Source organism: Rattus norvegicus, chromosome 6 (assembly GCF_036323735.1).
Source record: "Rattus norvegicus strain BN/NHsdMcwi chromosome 6, GRCr8, whole genome shotgun sequence".
Taxonomy (NCBI): Eukaryota; Metazoa; Chordata; class Mammalia; order Rodentia; family Muridae; genus Rattus; species Rattus norvegicus.
In genome coordinates this window covers 60,367,701-60,388,705 of record NC_086024.1, presented here as the reverse complement: position 1 = coordinate 60,388,705, position 21,005 = coordinate 60,367,701, and the positions used below count along the sequence as shown (strand labels likewise).

Genomic DNA, 21,005 nt, shown 5'->3' with positions numbered 1-21,005 from the left:
TTTTTATTGGGGACTTGAGTCCATCGATGTTAAGAGATATTAAGGAATAATAATTGTTGCTTCATGTTATTTTTCTTGTTAGTGGTAGAATTATTTTTGTGTGGCTCTTCTTTTGTGTTTGTTGCAAGAAAATTACTTTTACTTTGTCTAGGTTGTAGTTTCCTTTCTTGTGTTAGAGTTTTCCATCTGTTATCCTTTGTAGAGCTGGATTCATAGAAGGATATTGTGTAAATTTGGTTTTGTTATGGGATTATCTTGGTTTCTCCATCTATGTCAATTGAGAGTTTTGTTGGATATAGTAGCCTGGGCTGGCATTTGTATTCTCTTAGGGTCTGTAGGATGTTAGCCCAGGATCTTCTGTCTTCATAGTCTTTGGTGAGAAGTCTGATGTAATTCTGATAGGTCTGCCTTTATGTGTTACTTGACCTTTTTCCCTTACTGCTTTTAATAGTCTTTCTTGTCTTGTGCATTTGGTATTTTGACTGTGATGGGAGAACTGTCTTTTCTGCTCCAATCTATTTTGCGTTCTCTAGACTTCTTGTATGTTTATGGGGATCTCTTTCTTTAGGTTAGGGAAGTTTTCTTCTATAATTTTGTTGAAGATATTTACTGGCTCTTTAAGTCAGGAGTCTTTGCTCTCTTCTATACCTATTATCCTTAGGTTTGATCTTCTCATTGTGTCCTGGATTTCCTGGATGTTTTACGTTAGGAGCTTTTTGCGTTTTCCATTATCTTTGAAGATTGTGCAGATGTTTTCTATGGTATCTTCTGCCCCTGAGATTCTCTCTTCTATCTCTTGTATTCTGTTGGTGATGCTTACATCTATGACTCCTTATATCTTTCCTAGATTTTCTATCTCCAATGTTGTCTCCCTTTGTGATTTCTTTATTGTTTGTATTTCTATTTTTAGATTGTGGTTTTGTTCAATTCCTTCAGCTGTTTGGTTGTATTTTTATTTAATTAATTTTTAAGGGATTTTTGTGGATCCTCCTTAAGGGTTTCTCCCTCTTTCCCTGTGTTCTCCTATATTTCTTTTACAGAGTTATTTATTTCCTCAAAATCCTCTGTCATCAATATGAGGCATGATTTTAAATACAAGCCTTGCTTTTCCAGTGTGTTGGGATATCCAGTATTTGCTCTGGTGGGAGAACTGGGTTCTGATAATGGCAAGTAGTCTTGGTTTCTATTGCTTAGGTTCCTTGCCTCTCGCCATCTGGTTATCTCTGGTGTTAGCTGGTCTTGCTGTCTCTGACAGTGCCTTGACCCACTGGTAAACCTGTATGTCAGCAGTCCTAGAGATGCTTTCTCCCAGCAAGATCTGGGTACAGAGAGATGTGTCTCAGTGTCAGCTCTGGAAACTAGAAAGATACTGTCCCAGACTTCTTCTTGGTTCCTGTGTCCTGAGGGCTCCAGACGGGTCCCTTGGAGTAGAAGTAGTGGTCTTGCCTCTGCTCTCAGGGTTATCTGCACTTCTTGCACTCACCTTCCTAAAAGAAACTTTACTAAACCTCAAAATACACATTGAGCCACACATGTTAATAGTGGGAGACTTCAACATTCCACTATCAACAGTGGATAAGTCATTGAAATAGAAACTAAACAGATACACTGTGAAACTAACTGAACTTATGAACAACTGAAATAGAAAATAGAAATCAAAGATCTCAGAAGATGAAAAGATCTCCAATGCTGATTGATACGTAGGATTAATATAGTGATAATAGCCACACTATCAAATGCAATCTACAGTTTCAATGCAATTGCCATGAAAATTTCAACACAATTCTGTAAGTTGATGTTGTTATGGAGGTGAAGGCAGACACAGGGTAAAGCAAGGCCTCTCATTGGACAAGAAGGCAGAGCAGACTGGAACAAACTTTTAGAAAGCGGGGGAGAAGCAGAATGGGGCAGAGTCAACCTGGAGGCAGATATAGACAATCCTTGCTATGTGTGTCTGCACAGAAACAGGTTGATATGAATATTTCTTAAGGAGTTGGTTTCTGTTGGTCAACTTATCTTATCTAGGTGGGAGGTTTATATCTTTTTCATTTGGCTCTGAGTTTATGGTGTGGATATTCTGTGGGGTATAAAATTTGCTAAGTAAATCTGCAATAAAGCCATTGTTAAATTACAAGTTTCTGGAGTTTTGAATTTGTCTGGCTTGTTGGAGTATGGGTAGAGCTTGTGGCTAGCAGAGAGGCGGTAAGGCGGGATATTAACTAGAGATAAATTATTGTTAGTTCTATATGACCCGGAGGTGCTGGAACTAATGCCAGGGAGATACTGTCTGGGTCAGAGAGTACCAGGGGGACAGCTCGGAGTGTTAACATGCAGGATAAAGAGATGAAGGTACTTTGCAGATGCCATGAGGCCCTATGATGCTGGCACTAGCGTGAGATTAAAAAGTTCTAATTTTAATAATTACTGCAACACAATTCTTCAGTGACATGGAAAGAGCAATTCTCGACTTCACATGGAAAGACAAAAATCCCAGGGTAGCCAAAATAATTTTCAACAATAGAACTTCCTGGGGAATCACCTTACCTGACCTCAAGCTGTACTAGAAAGCAATAGTGATTTTAAAAACCTCATGGTATTGGCACAGAAACAGGCAGTCCGATTAATGGAATATAATGGGAGACCCATAAAGTAAACCCACATACCTATGGAAACCTGATTTTTGACAAAGAAGCTAAAAAACATACAGTGGATAAAAGGAAGCATCTTCAATAAATGGTGCAGGTCTAACTGACAGTCTATATGTAGAAGAATGAAATAGATCCATATTTATTACCTGGCACAAAGCTACAGGTCAAGTGGATCAAGGACCTCAACATCAATAAAACCAGATATATTGAATCTAATAGAAAAGAAAGTGGGAAAGCGCTTTGAACTCATTGGCACAGGGGAATTTTCCTGAACAGAACACCAATGGCTCAGGGTCAAGAATTGATAAATGGGACCTCATGAAACTATAAAGCTTCTGTATAGCAAAAGCCACTATCAGTAGGACCAGTTGGCAACCTACAGATTGGGAAAAAATCTTCAGTAACACTACATCTAATAAAGGACTAGTATCCAAAATATATAAAGAATTCAAGAAGTTAACCACCAAAAACAAAATAACCCAATTAAAAATGGGATGCAGAGCTAAACAGAATTCACAATAGAAGACTCTGTAATGGTGGAGAAACACTTAAAGAAATGTTCAAAGTTCTTAGTCATCTTTGGCAAAACAAAACAACCCTGCGATTTCACCTCACGCCAGTCAGAATGGCTAAGATCAAAAATTCAAGTGACAGCACATGCTGGTGAGGGTGTGGAGAAAGAGGAACACTCCTCCATTGCTGGTGGAATTGCAAGCTAGAACAATTGGAAATCAGTCTGGATGTTCCTCAGAAAATTAGACATAGTTCTACTTGAAGACTCAGCTATACCACTCTTGAGCCTATAACCAAAAGATACCACCATATGACAAGGATACATGCTTCACCATGTTCATAACAGCCTTATTTGTAGTAGCCAGTAGCTGAAAACAACCCAGATTTCCCTCAACCAAAGGGAAATTGTGGTTCATTTACACCATGGAATAAGATTCAGCTATTAAGAAGGACACCAAGAATTTTGCAGACAACTAGATGGAACTAGAAAATATCATTCTGAGTGAGGCAACTCACAAAAAGATATGCATGGTATGAATTCACTGATAAGTGGATATTAGTCAAAAATACAGAAAACCTATGACACAAACCATAAGAAGTGTAACAAGCAGAAAGGTCCTTCAATCCACTTAGAAGGGGATAGGAAATAAACATGGGAGGCAGAGGAAGGGAAGGATCTGGGTAGGAGAGGGGAGTAGGGAGAGGGGAGAGGGAGGGCAAAGGGAGAATAGGGACATGTATGGGAGAGGAACAGAGGGGAAGCCTAAAGGGTTAGGAGAATGAATGGAAATAAGCAGCCTCAGGGGGGTGAGATGTAGGGGACCCTCTAGAAGTACCAGAAACCCAGGAGATGAAAGACTCTCAGGACTCAATGGATGTGTCCTTAGCCATAATGTCCCACATTGGAGAGAGGGAACTGAAAGAGTCCACCTCCAGAAGGTAGACAGGGCCTCAAGTGGAGGGAGGAGGAACAGGGTCAGTAACCCACAGTCAATATTTTTGACCCAGAAGTGTTCCTGTCTAAAAGAACTTTAGAAATAAAAATGGAGAAGAGACTGAAGGAAAAGTGGACCAAGGACTGCCTTAACTTGGGATCCATCTCATAGGGGTGGTGAGTACCAAGGGCTGACAGAATTACTAATTCTATAGTGTGCACACAGAAGCTTGGCATGGCTCGCCTCTGAGGGGCCCTACCAGCAGCTAACCTAGATAGATACTTCAATGCCCAACAATTGGACTGGAATCAGGACCCCTATGGTTGAATTGGGGGAAGAATTGAAGAAACTGAAGGGGAGAGTGACCCCATAGGAAGAACAGCAGTCTCAACTAACCCAGACCCCAAGAAACTCTCAGAGACTGAGCTACCAACCAGGAGCATAAAACCTGGTCCCAGTGAACGGGATTGTTGGGGGGGAGGGCGGCAATGGGGGGGAGGATGGGGAGCGGAACACCCATAAAGAAGGGGGGGAGGGATTAGGGGGATGTTTGCCCGGAAACGGGGAAAGGGAATAACACTCAAAATGTAAATAAGAAACACTCAAGTTAATAAAAAAAAAACCTGGTCCCAGGCCCCCAGCATGTATATAACAGCGGTCTGCCTGGTCTGGCCTCAATGGAAGAAGATGTGCTTAATCCTTGAGGGACTTGAGGCCCCAGGAAAGGGGAAAGCCTAGTGGAGGGAGCACCCTCTTGGAAGCAAGGGGGAAAAGGAATGTGATTAGGTAATGTGGGAGGAGTGAATGGAAGGTGGGACAATGACTGGAATGTAAATGCACAAAATAATTTAAAAAAAAAATGAAAAGGTTACTGGTAGACCTAGTGTGACTTGAAATGCAAACAAAGCCCAAAGAATTGAAAAGGAACGCTCGTTGCTTCCTCAGGCTTCTCTTGCTTTTCATCCTTCATCCTCAAGTCCTCCAAATACTGAAGGTAGAACATTGGGATGAGCTCAGGCTTTGAAGTTGGCTGCTTGTAGCCAGCAGTTTTCATCATTTTTGTTAAACATGAACTTGGGGAGAACAAGTACCCGTTGTGAGGTGTGTTTTCTGTCCTGCTGATCTTGGAGAGGTTAAGGTGATCAGATAACTTGCATTTCAGTGTGCACAGGATGAATAAGGAGGAGCACAAGATAACTGGCACCAGACACTGCCCAAGGCCCTTACTGTTCATGCAAGGAAACCAGCTGGTCAGGTAAAGCAAGTCTTCATTGGCTCTATAAACTAGTCAGAACAGAAAGGCTGGTTCAAGCTTCATAGCTGGCCAGAATGAGGCCAATGACTCAGTTTGTTTACCATTCAGTCTGATTTACTAGAAAACTACCAAATATTAAGAATGGAAGTAAGTAGATCTTCCCTGAGGCTTTGCTTTAGTCCTACTCCACACTAGTTTGTTTTTTGTTGTTGTTGTTGTTGATGTTGTTGTTGTTGATGTTGTTGTTGTTGTTGTTGTTGTTTACAGTTCAGTGCTACTGGCCTCCCTCACCAAGGTGAGAATCTTTCTAGTCACCACAATTCAGATCATGGCAGTTGGAGTGTCTAGAGCCATCAGGGTGGGAGGTCCTGTCTGCATCCTCTTATTTGGGGGGAATTCTGTTGCTTTAAATAAAAAATATTTCTCTATCTTGGTTCTTTTGTATCTAGGGATGGCTATAGCCTATCTCCCATCCCAAACCCCATCCTCACCCCTGTGGAAAGAGACAGGAAGATCAGATCCGTGAGTAGATTAGTGCTCAATTTAGAAAACTGGCGTTACTCATCACACTGGCCAAGAACAAACACTCCCTGGGCTGTATTAGGCCAGCAATATTCTATTCATTATACAGGCAAAAAGAAAGTCCTCACAGGAATCAAATAATCATTTATATTCAATCAGTTAGCAACTAAAGCAAATATGGAAAGAAAAAAGTCCTAAAATAAAGAAGTAAAATTCTACTTGTAAAAAAAAAGCCAAATTACTGGTATCTGGAGAACATAGGACAGAAAGAGTTCTCACCAGACCAAAGTAAAAGTAATCTTTAGTTGAGAGCTATCAAGGAAGTTGTTTATCCTAGATTAAAATTATATTTTCATTTTTTTATTCTCTTATCATACTGAAATGCATTTGCCTGTCTCTCTCAGTAATGTCTAAAACAAAAGAAAAAAATCAAAGGCACACACACACACACACACACACACACACACACACACACATGTCAGTTTATAATAATTCACCTAACTATAAAATCTAACAGGATACTTCTGTCTGGTAGTTTTGATTTCTACAGTTTTCATTTCCTTCTAAAATTATATTCTATAAATATCACAGGTAAAACAATGAGGGCATATACTATACTGTATTAGGAAAAGACTAATTATACTTTTTCAGGTCATGGCTAACCGTATTTATATTATTTAGGTAAAACACTGATGAATCTTAAATATCAAATGTTATTAAGAGGGTCAGAGGCAATTGGATTCTATCACCTATGAAGCTCCAAAAATGTGGAAAAAGCACTCTTGCCATACAATTGTCCTGAGATTAGCACATGTACTCAAACATAAGGTAAGAGGCAGATGATGGTTTCCTTCTCAAGATACCTTCACAAGGGAAATCTGTTTCTTTGGAAAGAGAAAAATGGAAAGTAAGAAAGGAGGGAGGAGAGAAGGAGCTTTTAAGAACTCAACAACCTGAACAAGTGAATGTCTATTCCTGATCCAAACTGAATCAAATACAAACATTCCTTTATACTAGTAGGAAGAAGCTGATGTGGCTGGGGAGAGACTATTAGTAGTGGCACATCAACACTGACATGACACACTAAGGAACTGACATTGCACTAACCTATTCTCCATTCTCTATGTTCGTACGGCTACATGGACTTCTCTTTACTCCCAAGAATCCTCATGGCTTCCATGCTTGTTTGTGTCATATCATGTAAACAACCATTATCCTTCCCATCCCTTAAATCACAATTGAGTACAGAGAGAGAGAGAGAGAGACAGACAGACAGACAGACAGACAGACAGACAGACAGAGGGACAGAGGGACAGAGGGACAGAGGGACAGAGGGACAGAGGGATAGAGGAGGGAAAGAATGAGGTTCTTTAGAGCTCACTGATCTGCCAGATTACCCTAATTCTAGTCCAATGAGAATCATTGTCAAAACACAGGTAGACTGTTTGGAACAACACTCCAGTTTGACTTCTGCTCTCCACACACTTGTATACATAAGTGCATCGCATACACACACACACACACACACACACACACACACACACACACACACACACACACACAGTATGCATACCATCCCAACACACCGCTTGCATACCCACACTCTTAATGACAACATATAATGTAAAAGGTAAAAATCTTGAAATAACATTTTAATCACTTTACTTAGGCCAACTAATAATAATCTCATTTGCTCAAAGCAGAGCAGGGATGATTACGCAGTTCAACAATAACCAAAAGCACCTGTTACTGTTCACTATCAACTGGGAGAAGTACGAGTGGCAAACACCTTCCTAAGGAGACTGAAAGGTGAAAACAGTGTTGGCCCACAGAGGCAATAATAAGGCAATAATTAAGTATTGCCAATAGAGAAAGGAGCATCATAATTCAGACAGCTTTTAACTCAGTCGTTTTTAGGTGCTTGGTTTGTGCCAGGAACTTTTCTAACCATTGAAGAAGGATTTGATTTGTTTTATGTATACCTAAAAAGTTGAAGACACAATAGGAGTGAAAGGAAAATGAGAGAGTAACCATGAACGTGGATGCTATAAGCAGGAAAAGACTCGAGGAAGGCAGAGGCAGGCAGAAAAGAGGATTTAGCTGTAGTGAATTACAGCAATTTTCCATTTATAATAAAAAGCTTAACTTAAATGTTCAAATGTTAGAAAAATAAAAGCAACACAAGAAGAACACCATTAAAAAATAGTTTTTGTTTTAACGAAACATTAACTTCAGGAGTGGCAGCGTTTATTTAGATGCTTCAGCGGAGAATGGGGAAAGAAAATATAGTGTGGGTGCTTAGAAGAATGACTGAGAAGAGTGATCACAAATCTATTAAGACATCAGTTTTCCTGGCTCTGTGATTTTGAGCCACATTAAAGAAACGGAGTAAAAATGCACAGGCAGAATGCTCGGTTGAGTCACTTTGGCCAGATGTAAAGTGGTAGGAAATGTACTCTTGCACAGGAAATGAAGATTTGGGGAGACGGATATTGAAGTGGTATGCTAGGTCTTCTCTGGATGGTAAATGCAAGGGAACAAGGTCTGTGGAAGCCCTGGTGCCTGGAGGGAAGGACAGCAGCACATACACTTTCCTTCTTCCTGATTCCTAAGCTGAGTGGTCAATGACTAATGGTTAACACATAACCATTAGTTATGTCAGTGCAGAAATGATGTCTGCTTGAGCAACTGGCTGCTCCCTCTACACACTTTAACCAGTAGTCATGATAACAAGAGATGTGGTAAAGGAACACAACCATTCAGGTTTCCAAGTCAATAGGAAAGATAAGGAAGAAGACAGAAGATACTGACCGGTAGGAAGGTAGGACATTGAAGCTCAAGAAAAAAATCAAACTAAACAACAGAAATCAGTTTATTTACATTTTTCATGCCTCTTTCTAAGCAACTGATTTGAGGTGCACATTGTGGTAAACTGTTATCACTGTAAACTAATGACCACCTACCTCCTCCATCAGTGCCCTCAGCATCTATCATGCTCTATGACTCTGGTAAATAACTTCTGTAACCTTTCAAAATTACAAACTTTCTTTAATGACAGAAGAATTAAAATTCCAGGGATTTCCTCAAGTCTGCATATCTGTTTGGATTGTGACCTGCCCCTGACTTTGGTTTATAGGAATGTTTTCCCCTGTGAGAAAGACAAACACTATCTGTGTGAGTTTTTAGAATAAAGACTACAACCCTAGATATGCGTTGATTATCCTTCTCTTGTAAATTTTTTCTTCATGCTCATCTTCTCATGTCTATGCAGAAATACTAAAATATGTTTCATTTCAGGAAGAAAAAAGTTACTGCAAACCCACTTATTCTCAAGAAACACTTCTATCTTTTTGCAAACTTTTGTGGATAGACTGTGGAATGAGTCATGCTGCTTCCCTCTCTTGAACTCCTCCTCACTCAACTCATTTCATCTGGGCTTTGATTTCCACCCCATGTCGTTACATCTTTAGAAAACCAGGAAACCCCCTGCGCTCAAATATCCCTGCCATATTGTCGGTCCTTGACTCAGTTAGTCTCTCAATAAAGCCTAATGGAGACAATCACTTTGCTCTTGCTATAGGACATTGTTACCTGGCCTTTAGAATCCCCTTGATTTCTGGTATAGTTTTTCTTCTCTATGACAACACAATTTCAATCTTTGCAAGCTATTCTACTACAAAGATATTAGAATTGGTCATAATTATTTATTGATATTATCTTTAGTCTCTCTAGTATTTTCCCAGGTATTCAGATCCATGCCATACATTGTAATTACCGACTGAATAAAGAAACGAACCGTTCTTTCCTGGTTTGCTATTCTCATCTGTTTGTTCATTATAGGTCACTGCTCACTCAAGAGTTATAATTGCATAAAATGACAGACACACTGGTACCAATAGGGAAATAAGAGAAAATGATCACTAGATGTTTCTTTATAAGTGTCCTTGTCCTTTTTAAAATGAATTCAAAATTTCTCCTCAAGACTCAATTCAGATTATAATAATCTAATTATTCTATTAGTCTTCTCTCTCCTGGACTCTTATATTACAGATGCCTGCACACATTACTACAAATAGGATGACATTTTCTAATTTCTACAACTATATGTTGTCTTTCACATCTGAGTTTAGGATCCCCATGGTTTCAAGGTCAGATTCTAGCTATAATTTCATTTCCAGAATCATCTATTTAGCATCATGTAGTTGCTAAAAAGGTTTTAAATGGATAGTTGAATGCTAATAAGTCAGTACTTCTTAACTTTCTAACTCCAATTTTCAAAGACATTTTAATAGATGTTCCCAGAATGAGAGACCCTACGATTAACAATAGTACGACTTGCACTTAATCGTCTACCTCCAGACTCTAATATATACTGTGTCTGAAGGGCTATTTCAATGTGCCTTTGGTATTTATAATTTGAGAAGAAATTCTTATCAACCTGATGCTAATAATAAATGAAAATTACATCAAATATTACAGATACTTGCTTTTGTTTGACCATGTCCCTAATGTTAAGAATGAAAGTCCACTTGTTAAAACATAAAATTTAAAATAAAGGACAAATGTAAGATCTTTTCATGCTACGAATCCTCATACTGATAAAACCTCTATGCTAGGAATCGAATGGCATACAATTAAGCACCCAGGTAACTTGGATAAAAAGCTTCATCAAAAGACGCAAAAGATTTATGCCTGAAGACCAAAATCTTTGTACTCCTCTCTACAAAAATAGTTTTGTATAGAGCGCGTTCCAAATGAGAGACTTGACCAGTTGTTGTCAACCTTCCTAACACGGCAACCCCATTTTTAATACAGTTAGTTCCTCATGCTGTGGTGGTTCCCAAAACCACAGGATTATTTTCATTCCTACTTCAGAACTGTAATTTTGCTACCGTTGTGAATCATAATGTAAATATCTGATAGGCAGATGGCAAGGAGACATCTCTGAAAGGGGTTATGACCCACAGGTTGACAATCTCTGCTTTAAACAAATAGAAACCATTGTTCTCTGAATGGCTTTTAGGCTACCGTTCTTTAACAGGTGAAAGGCAGGGACTTCTGCCTGGCAAATAGTTCTAACGTACACCGCGACAAACAAGCTTATGTAACAATAGAACACCCATCCTGGTATTCAGATCTCTTATTAAGAACAACAGGATAGCAAAGTGACTCATCAGCTGTGTGCTCTCTCTTGATTCTAGTAATTTGGGACAAGTGTGGGGAAGATACAGTTGTTAATGTGCAGCTCTAAATGACAGATGAGAGAAGTTACTAAGCAACATTAAGTACTTGCCTCTTTCTATTCCTTCAAAGCTGTCCAAAGCTGAATAATTCTATAATATAGAGGGGAAAGAAAAGGTAATGTAGGAGTCATGTTTTTGACTGAATGGAAATGTTCTGTTTAATAATTCAGAGAACATGATTAACCGTGAACACATCAGCTTTGGTCTAGATGACTACGTCAGCTTAGGTGTGATCCCCTGAATTTACTGTCACCTTCTAGCCTCACTGTGAGATACGCAGATTAGAGCCAGAATGAAGAACAACAGGACGGAGAGGGGCAGGTAGCTTTGAGAGAGTCATCCCAATGTTTCTGGCACCCAGATTCTTCCCATGCAACTTGGCTCCTCTGTTGTAAGTATCAGCTCCCAATTCTTAACAGTAAGATCCTAAGAGCAGATCATGAACTTGGCTCCACATTCCGTATGCTTCTTTGGGTGCTTCCCAGTTACTAGAGTTATGGCAGCCTTTAGCACTGTAAGGGTTTCTCTGATTTCCTGACTCATCCTTTGCTGACCCTGGCAGAATTCTTCACAAAGGAAATCTATCAGATACAGAGGCACGGTGTTACCGTGTCTGTCTCTTGATGTGGCAATCTTAGTAATTCCATTTACATAACCCTTAACTGTCTCAGAAGTAGCTGGGCATTGGCTATAGGATTCAAAACCACTTGAAGAAAGTCCAGAGAAGTGAGAATTTTCCAGGTCTCCCTCTCTTCATTAGCCAGCAAAGAGAAGGTTTGGTGAACAGCCAAAGAAGAAACACTCCCTCATGTTCTCTGAGCCAGCAAAACAGGCTGCTGAGTAAACCACCACCTCACCTTTCTTCAGGTTTCGTTTTCAGGTCAAGGATTCTGTAATGGGTTCCCATAGCACCCTCCATTCCTTCTAGTTCATACATAACTCAAAGGCTGTCTGACTGGACAATAGGTTTCCTCACATAAGAGGTGCACATAGGTAACAACAGCAGACTAACCAACATAGAACAAAACAGAATACCATCTGCTGGACTCAATGCACAGCACGAGTATGTTTTCAGAATGTTAGAAAAGTTTAAGACCTCTCATTGTAGTTTTAGAATGGTGTGAATAATTATAATTCCTGAGGTTTGCGTATTACCTACTCTACTCCTTTAGGGGACTTTACAATGCGTTTCTGATTTATCTGTGCTAACAATAACCTCTTTTTAAATATTTCAAGAAAATCATTTTGAGTAAAATAACAAGGAAGACAGTGTAGAAGAAAATGTAGCATAATAAATAACTTTACAAATATCACTAATTTAATATAAAGAAAAATACAGACATTTAGAGTCCCTTTCGGACATTTTTTCTTAATATATCTGAAACAAGATTCCAAATCATCTGGGACTAGAAATAGCTAATATAATCACCTGTCTGTCTGTCTGTCCATCTGTCTGCCTGTCTATTTGTCTGTCTGTCTCTGTGTGTGTATGTGATTGTATGTGTGTGTATGCATGTGCGTGTGCATGCATGTGTGTATGTGCATGTGTGTGTGTGTGTGTGTAAAGTGTATCTGTGTGAATGTGTATGAGTGGGGCATGTGTATATGTGTGAGTAGATGTGCGTATACCATATGTGGTATGGTATGTGAGGTATAGCCTTGTACATGTGCATGGATGTAAACACATCTGCGTGGGTATGGGGCCTAGAAGTTGACTTCCAGTGTCTTCTTCTATAACTTACCATTATTTTATTTGTTTGCTTGCTTGTTTGTTTGTTTGTTTTCAGTTTTTTTCCTCTGACTTTAAAACTACCTAATTCTAGACTGGCTGGTGAGTGAGTCCCTAGAATCCCCCGACCCTGTTGCCCACAGCACTGGAGTTACAGAGGCCAAGCACCATGCTTAGCTTCAAAGCAAACAAAGGACTTTGAGCTCATGTGACAAACAACTTTCCTCTTGGGTCCTCTCCACTGCCTCATTTTTTTTTAGTATTTATTACAAATATTCTTTCCTAAACCTCAACATACACAATTAGAGCAAATATTTATGTGAAGTAGGTTTTATTTTTATTATGCCTATTGTAAAAGAAATCTGAGCCACACTTAAATATTAGACTGATGTTTAATCTGGCATTAAGTATTGAGTCCAGGCTGGCATTCTGAATGGAGTCGGAAGCTTTAAACTCTATTTCACAATATTTAAGAAATAAATGAAAAGAAATTCAAATTAGTGTCTTCGTATATTGAGCAGTTGTATGTGAGGTTGATTTTTTTCTCCAAACCGTTATCTATATTTCTATCTCATCATGAACAATCAAAATGGGGAATTGTCTAAAAGCAAAGAAAATAAATTATAAAGCAAGGACCAGCTGCTTTGCTAGGGGAACATCATACTGTGATTACTCATTTAATGAAACTCTAAAGACATTTTAAATCACTAACGCACTTCTCTTCCGACCTGTCCTCCTACTGATTAAAACTCTTATGTGATAACTGATTTATGGGAATTAGAGAGAAGAATAGTATAGAATAATTTGACCTCAGAAGGGACTGTGAAATACATCTTCTACTTGAAAAGTCATGTGCTAGGTTGAATTTACATAGTCATAGGATTTAAATATGTAAAAGAAAAGTAGAATTTATTATCACAAGAACTGAATGCACTTCTTTGGAAGACAGATTGAAGACTGATTTTTCCCTTTATTAACTCTGGTTTCTCCTCTGGTGGCAATGATGAATGCAAAGTTTGGCTGACAGACATGAACAACATGTTCATCAGTTAGTTATGGTTAGGCTGAAACCATAGTTTTAATAAATCTAAGACTTAAAACGATCTGGAAGCTTTGTTTCAGGCTGGGGATGTAGCTTAGACAGTAGAGTGCTTGCTTACTTTTCGAGACATCCTAGGGTTGACTTTGAACACCTCAGATACCAGATGTGGTAGCACACACATGCAATGCCAACATTTAGAAAGTGGAGAAAGAAATAGGAGACATTTTGTCTCCCCTTCAGCTATGTAATGAGTTTGAGACTGACTTGGGCTATTTGACAACCTGTTTCCAAATAAATGAACTGTTTTCAACTTCGTGCTATGACCAAAGCAGAGAGCTCCTTTGATACTTCCCTTATTCAGACATTTTGGTTTTATTGTCTGTCTAAAGGTAAATTAATATTTCAACCTCAAAAATTAGATATCAATAACTATTTTTAATTTGTGATTTGCAAATGACATGTTAATTTATTGAATTTGATCTATCTCTTATATTATAAATACATAATAAGAAATCTAAAATGCTCCAAAATTAGGAGCTTCCTAAGTAGAGACCTGAAACATAAACCTTTTCCCTGCTAACTCAATAACATGCAAAGTCTAGGTACAGCCGTACAGATGATCCCATGTAAACTAACCTTCACGATATTTGTACAAATCGTGCATAAGAAATGAATTTGTGCTTTGATGCAAGTCCCATCCCCCAAGATATATTATTGACACAGAGAAATAGCCCCACAAAATATGAAACACACTTTAATTCCCAAGAATTTAGCATAATAGATTCACAATCCAAACTACAGAGGGATGTAAATGTGTTTTGAATGATTTTATAGTGTTTTTTTAATAAGTCCTTTGTATCCCAATTACTTGTCTGCCTCAGACAAATATAATTTTCTGATTTGTTGAGGACATTAGTTTTAACCCTTATAGAAATGGGTTTCCCTTTTATTCAAGAGGCTGAATTCAGTTGGTTGCATCAATCTTACTAAGCTCCAAAACTGGGCTCTGTAAAGCTAATACTTTGAAAATAAACAAGAGGTCTTAGCCCCTGTTCTCAGTAAGGAAACCATATAACGTCTGCCTTTACTGGCAAGAAAAAGCACAAATTGGAGTAACCCCACATATTATAGAGCCAGTAGTTATAATCCGGGCAGAATCTCCATTGTGTCTCATATTAAAGTAGAAATTTAAAGCATAAAGATGCACCTTGAAGGGAAACACTTCAGTGTGAAGGAAAACCAAGAGGAGTTTTTTTTTTGTTTTGTTTTGTTTTTGGTCAAGAAATAAATTGCACTCAGAGGAGGAAATGGAAGCAGAAACAATGAAGGTGAGGAGTAGTGTCCACTCTCAGGGTTATAATAACACCAGGGCTTATTTAGTGAGCTTGCAGCTTTTTATTTAAAAACATGATTTGCAGAGACAGCCTGTCTGGATTCAAGACTCAGATCTACATCTACCAACTTGTGACTGTGGAAAAAGTCACTTGACCCTTCTTCCTTTATATCCTCCAGGTTGCTCCTTTATATAATGGGAAGGAAGGATATGGGTAGGATTGGCAAGTTAACGTTACAGTGCAGATTACATGCATGATGCTTGTAAAAGCCCTGTCATGTACGAAGCCCTCTATAATAGCTGCTGTCATTATATTTAAGTCATAAGAAGGTGACAGCCAATGGGCACGGGAGCCAATGTTAATAACTGCTTAAAAATCAACCCTTAACGCTCTGCTTCCACTTTCATTTGTAACAAAAAATGTTACAAATAACAAGAGAATGAATCAGAACTAAAGGCCTGCTTCATCTCTCTCTCTCTCTCTGTCTCTGTCTCTCTCTCTCTCTCTCTCTGTCTCTCTCTCTCTGTCTCTCTCTCTGTCTCTCTCTGTCTCTCTCTCTGTCTCTCTCTCTGTCTCTCTCTGTCTCTCTCTCTGTCTCTCTCTCTGTCTCTGTCTCTCTCTGTCTCTCTCTCTGTCTCTCTCTCTGTGTCTCTCTCTGTGTCTCTCTCTCTGTCTCTCTCTCTCTGTCTCTCTCTCTGTCTCTCTCTCTGTCTCTCTCTCTCTGTCTCTCTCTCTCTGTCTCTCTCTCTCTCTGTCTCTCTCTCTCTCTCTCTCTCACACACACACACACACACACACACACACACACACACACACGAGAACAGTTCTGTAGCATGGATCCTGTGTATCGAGCATGTTTCTATACTGTCTGACTTTTGAATTAATATTTGCTCCTTGCATTTAGTGTGACTGGCAGCTGTCAGTCAAAATAACCAAGTCAAGGACACTGTGCTTTACATGTAGAATGTGATGCAAACTTCCTGTTAAAAGGCGAACCCTTCATTTCAAATTGTTGCCTCAGATAATCCTTAAAGAAAAATAAAAGTCTGCTGTTTAAATTTAGCATGCCGAGAAAGACCAATCCTGGAATATTGTTTGGCTCTAAGCCTATAACATTGTCATTGCACTCTTGCTTGTTTGCCTCTGTGGGAAGACGATGAGTGACAGTAGCCAGGCTAAGGCTCCTTCACATGAGACAGTTTCCCTAAGGGAATCATTTTGTTTTTATCCTCATTAATTAAAGGGGGCCTTTAGTTACCTGGCAAACTTTTAGGAAACGATTAGGCAAGAACCTTAGGTATTCCATGCATACCATCATTTTATCTCCCCACCTGGTCCTTCCACACGGTATTCTTTATCCGTTTTCTTTTCCTTCTTTTAAAAATATGTAAGGATTGCCCAAAGGGAAACCTAATTAATTTTTACTATCAAACTTTATAGGATATGTCTGAGTCTCTGCTTTATGCTTGACTTTAAAATCTACCCTAAACACAGCCCAAAGAACTTGTATTTCCATGACACACAGGATAAAGCAGGTACCCATGTGTATACAGCAGCTCCCAATGGAGGAGTTCCCTCTTGGAACTTTCAAATCATTTCCTCCCATATTAGCCCCATCATCTTTTGATTCCTGGCACCCACCCCAGTTTCATTTCTACAGTTTGTAAAGACAGAAATCGGAACAGTGACTATGCCAAGTTCGGACTTGGGGTCAATTTAGACTCCAATTTTTGTGGTTTCAATCTTGAGTATAAAGAGAGCAAGGCAATCTCTCTTACCTAGCATGATTTCTCAAGTACGTCCAAATGCCAGTGCCTTCAAAAATGATACACTAAAGCCATCTGAGCCTCATCGGAGTTCTCTCTTAATAGAACAGGTAGCAGAGTGACGAGGAGTGGGACGCAGACCAGGGAGGTTATCAAAGCCAACCACTGTCAACTCTAGTGTCTTGCATATATTCATTTTAAAGTCAATCCTGGGTTGAAATTTCTTTTAAATGGTAGGAAATATCTTCCTTCTATTGCTTTTATCCCATCAATAAGATAACTCATTCAACATGCTTTACCCACAGAACGCTTACATGAGGTTAAACTTCCCGTCAGGGTTTCAAGAAAGAGAAAAATCTTACAGGAAGCAGAAAGAATATCATTCACAACTTTGCCTGAAGCTTCCTCTGGGCACGTGCTCTTGGCTGCAGGTATTGCTTCTATAGAGATTCGGTAGCTGTCATGCATATACAGATACAGTTCTGATCCTGGAGCCATCCAGGAAAGGATAATGTTCAAATGGTTTCCCTAGCTTGGGAATAGCCCCAGTCATTATTAGTAGGTAGATTTAGACTCAGGGACTAACTTTGAGAGTTCTGACTACAGCTAGATCTTTCTTTCAAAAGCATGCAAGGCAAAAGATGAGTCACAAGCTTCTCGCTTAGGCCAGATATGGTTGCAACAAATTTCACTAATGGTGTGAAAATGAAAATAATTCCTCTACAAAGTGCTTTTAACAATTGTCTTCCCCGATGCAGTACATACTCTTCTTGCAGTATGACAAAAGTGCGAAGCATGAAGTAAACGCATTGCTATAACTTGGCTCTAACAAGCTTCTTTCTTGAAGAACTCTTGATAGATGACTGTGGGATTCTTAGCCAGGTTTCCCTTCAATTAGCTGAATATCTGATTTCAAGCACTCAGTGTCTGTTGTCACTGCTTGGAAACTCACCACAGAATATTCTAACAGTTTTGTAAGGATTCTCTCTCTCTCTCTCTCTCTCTCTCTCTCTCTCTCTCTCTCTCTCTCTCTCTCTCTCTCTCTCTCTCTCCATTGCTATGTATTTACGACCCCTGCATATGTAGAACCATGACAAACATATTCCCTGGATCACAAGCTACTCCTCCTTTCAGAGGGTTACATTCAGGGATTATGCAGGAAAGTTTTTGATAGGCAGAATGGATCCCTAAATAGTCGGATATTTCAAGAACAAAAAAAAATCCTCAAACGTTGAGTTAGCCTTTATATTTAGAGATTTCTGAAATGAGTGGCTGACTAGTCGATATAATTTTGGTTACTCCTTGACCTGTCTTATTTGTAATAAAGTAATAGGTCACATAGGTTAGGAAAAGAGTCAGACAAATTTAGACTAAACTGACAGGATAAATGGATTTCCTCCTTTCTCATAACAGCAAATTTTAGAATTACATCGCGTTTCACAACAATTTCTAATTTTAGTATCTTCTTTCTTTCTAAATTTTAGACAGTGTCACACTCCATGATCTAGAACTCCGTGTGTAACTTGGCCTGGCCTCAAATTCTAGTCCTCCTGTTGTAGAGCTGGGGAGGAGAACAGGTGTAAGTCACATCGGACACAGACTTTATTTCAAAAGTTTGAAACCACTTTGACCTATAAAACCTATGATCGTATATACACAATTATGTACTAGAAGATTCTCGAGTCCTGGAGCCTTTAGGTACCTTCTGCTGTAACGATAATATTTCTTGGAATAAAATATAGTGAAACACTCATTTCTCCAGCAATCCTTCAACTAAGTAGAAGACATCTTCTCTACTTAAGTTTTTTTTTTCCTTCGGTTTTTTTTTTCCTGTCATTAAAAAAAAATTGGTGGTGGTTGTGGGGTAGATTTTTTCATGAGAGAAAAACTGGCCAGATAATCTCAACTGTTTTAAGTTAACAATTTCTATTTTCCATTTAGAAAGGACCTTTAGGACTCTGCCAACCTCCTTGTTTATTCGGTAATTTGCTTTACAATAGGCTGGCCCATGCTGACCTATTTTTAAAAGAGTTGGTTATCTGCACTTTGAATAAACTGGCTGGAGTTGTTTTGGAAAGTTCTTAAGCCTTCATTTTCTTCTGCCAGCGAACACAGCCCTGTTTAGTAGCTAAGTACAATGGCATCTACGTGTAAAATCAGCCCTTTCAAATCGTAAGTATTTCAAATGATACTGGTTAGGCGCTGGAGACGATGGTAGCAGGAAAAACCCTGGAGGCTCTCCACCCCTCCCACCGAGAAGAATCTGAATGTTTAGCCAGATCATCCGTGTCAGTCGCCCAGACTGTCATTAAGCAGCTAGCTGTAGATCAAGTTCACCTTTAGTTTTAATATTATAAAAGTAAACGACATGCTTGTTTTGTTTGCTTCTTTGTTTACAAATTAGGAAATGAATCTAGAATGGAATTTAGGACAATCGGGGCATTTAAAAATCGAAGCCGGCTTCTTCGATTCCTCACCATCCGCCCCCACAGGCAACCTTCCATCTCGTCAGTAACTTTCGGGAGGTCACACTCGCTCGCCAGTCTCATTGCCTGGAATCACAATGAAATGAGCACTTTCCCCAGACTTAGCTAACATTAGGTTCCCTGCTGCAGATAACAGGAAGGCGACCGATTAACTAGCACAGAAGTCAGGGACACAAAATGCTTTCAGATTTGCGTGGAAAATCTGAAGCTCTGCTTTCCTAACTTTCCTCGCCATTTCTTCTCAGCTTCCCTTCCCCCGCACCACATACCCAGAGGCCACTCAAACTGCCAACCATGCTGAGTTGAACTTACTGCAGCGTGATGCAGGCGAAGGCTAGGCGCATCTCTGAAGCGAGAGCGACAGCTTTTCCGGAGAGGAACTGGGACCAGCCGCCTCTCAGGATCCTTTCCAATTCACACGCTCTCCTCTCAGTCAGAAGGCTCCCACACAGCCCGGCTTCCCCCAAGAGCAAAGCTTCAAGAACTCTGCTCAGAGCATCCTCCTCCCTGCTGCCACCCCCTTCCAGAACGCACGGCCCGTTGGAACTAGTGACTGAAAGATGGAAGTCTTCTTCCAGGCGACGGCACGGGCTGCCTGCAACCCACCACTCCCAGATCATTTGCAACTCAAAAACAGCGGAGGCTGAGAGCTGGAGGCTTCCGGAGCCTGAAAGTCAATTTTGGCTTCTTCTCTTCCCCACATCTCACTCCTCCCACTTCACCCTCCCCTGCCGAGGCCACCTCCAGTCCTCGGGTAGTCCGCACAAGCTAGGTATTGCAAAGGCTTCTTTCCTTATGCAAAGCACTAAGTATCGGGAATGAAACTGAATTTGTCAGAGAGGAAATACCTGTTGTCCGTGCCTATTGCTCTTCTCTCATCTGTCGTGGTCCAGAATTTGTGTGAGAACGCGTTGATTCGGGATGTGTGTGCAATGTGTGTGTGTGTGTGTGTGTGTGTGTGTGTGTGTGTGTGTGTGTGTCTGTGTGTGGTGATGAGGCGGCGGCGGTCTGCTTGGCTGCAAGCTACAGCCCTGCCTGGCTGCTGAGGCTGCTTTTGCTACTATAGCCCTTGGAGCACAGAGGGAAATAAGACAAGGAGACAGGGCTTCCCAGCTGTTTAACTGCTGGCTGAGTTATGATCAGAAGGTTGGGAAAACAGTGAAGCCATCAGTAGTTGTTATTGAGACTTCGAGCTGGATTTTCTGCAATTCCTATCGTTTAGTGTACATTTGTCGCTCCAGCAGAAACCTGATGCTGGACTACCCTCTCCTTATTACTAAATTATACTCGGACTGGCTACTCAGTCGCTGCCCACTCACCTCATCCATTTAATGCTCTCCCCTTGCCTCATCCCTGCTTGGTGACTTAGAGCAGGTGACTGGATGGTTGATAGGATAAACTACACAGGCAATTAACTGATGGTGAAGAAGAAAATTGGTGTGTAGTTGTAATCGGGACACAGATAATGATGGCTTTTGAGTCATGTGATAAAAGTCATGTATTGGATAATAAAAATATAACATCAATTTACC

At 39.9% G+C, this 21,005-nt stretch overlaps 1 protein-coding gene across 12 annotated transcripts in view; it reads right to left on the bottom strand.

Moving 5' to 3' along the window:
• Window positions 1-20,605, bottom strand: part of Dgkb (diacylglycerol kinase, beta) — a 756,320-nt gene extending 735,715 nt beyond the window's left edge. For 4 of the 12 annotated variants that reach the window (XM_008764649.4, XM_063262363.1, XM_063262361.1 and 1 more), the window contains exon 1: window positions 19,786-20,313. The gene's annotated coding sequence lies outside the window, so the exon portion shown is untranslated. Of the gene's footprint in view, window positions 1-19,785 lie in introns of all 12 variants that reach the window. The other 8 variants (XM_017594328.3, XM_063262364.1, XM_017594330.3 and 5 more) reach the window with 6 other exon arrangements.
• Window positions 20,606-21,005: the final 400 nt, after the last annotated feature.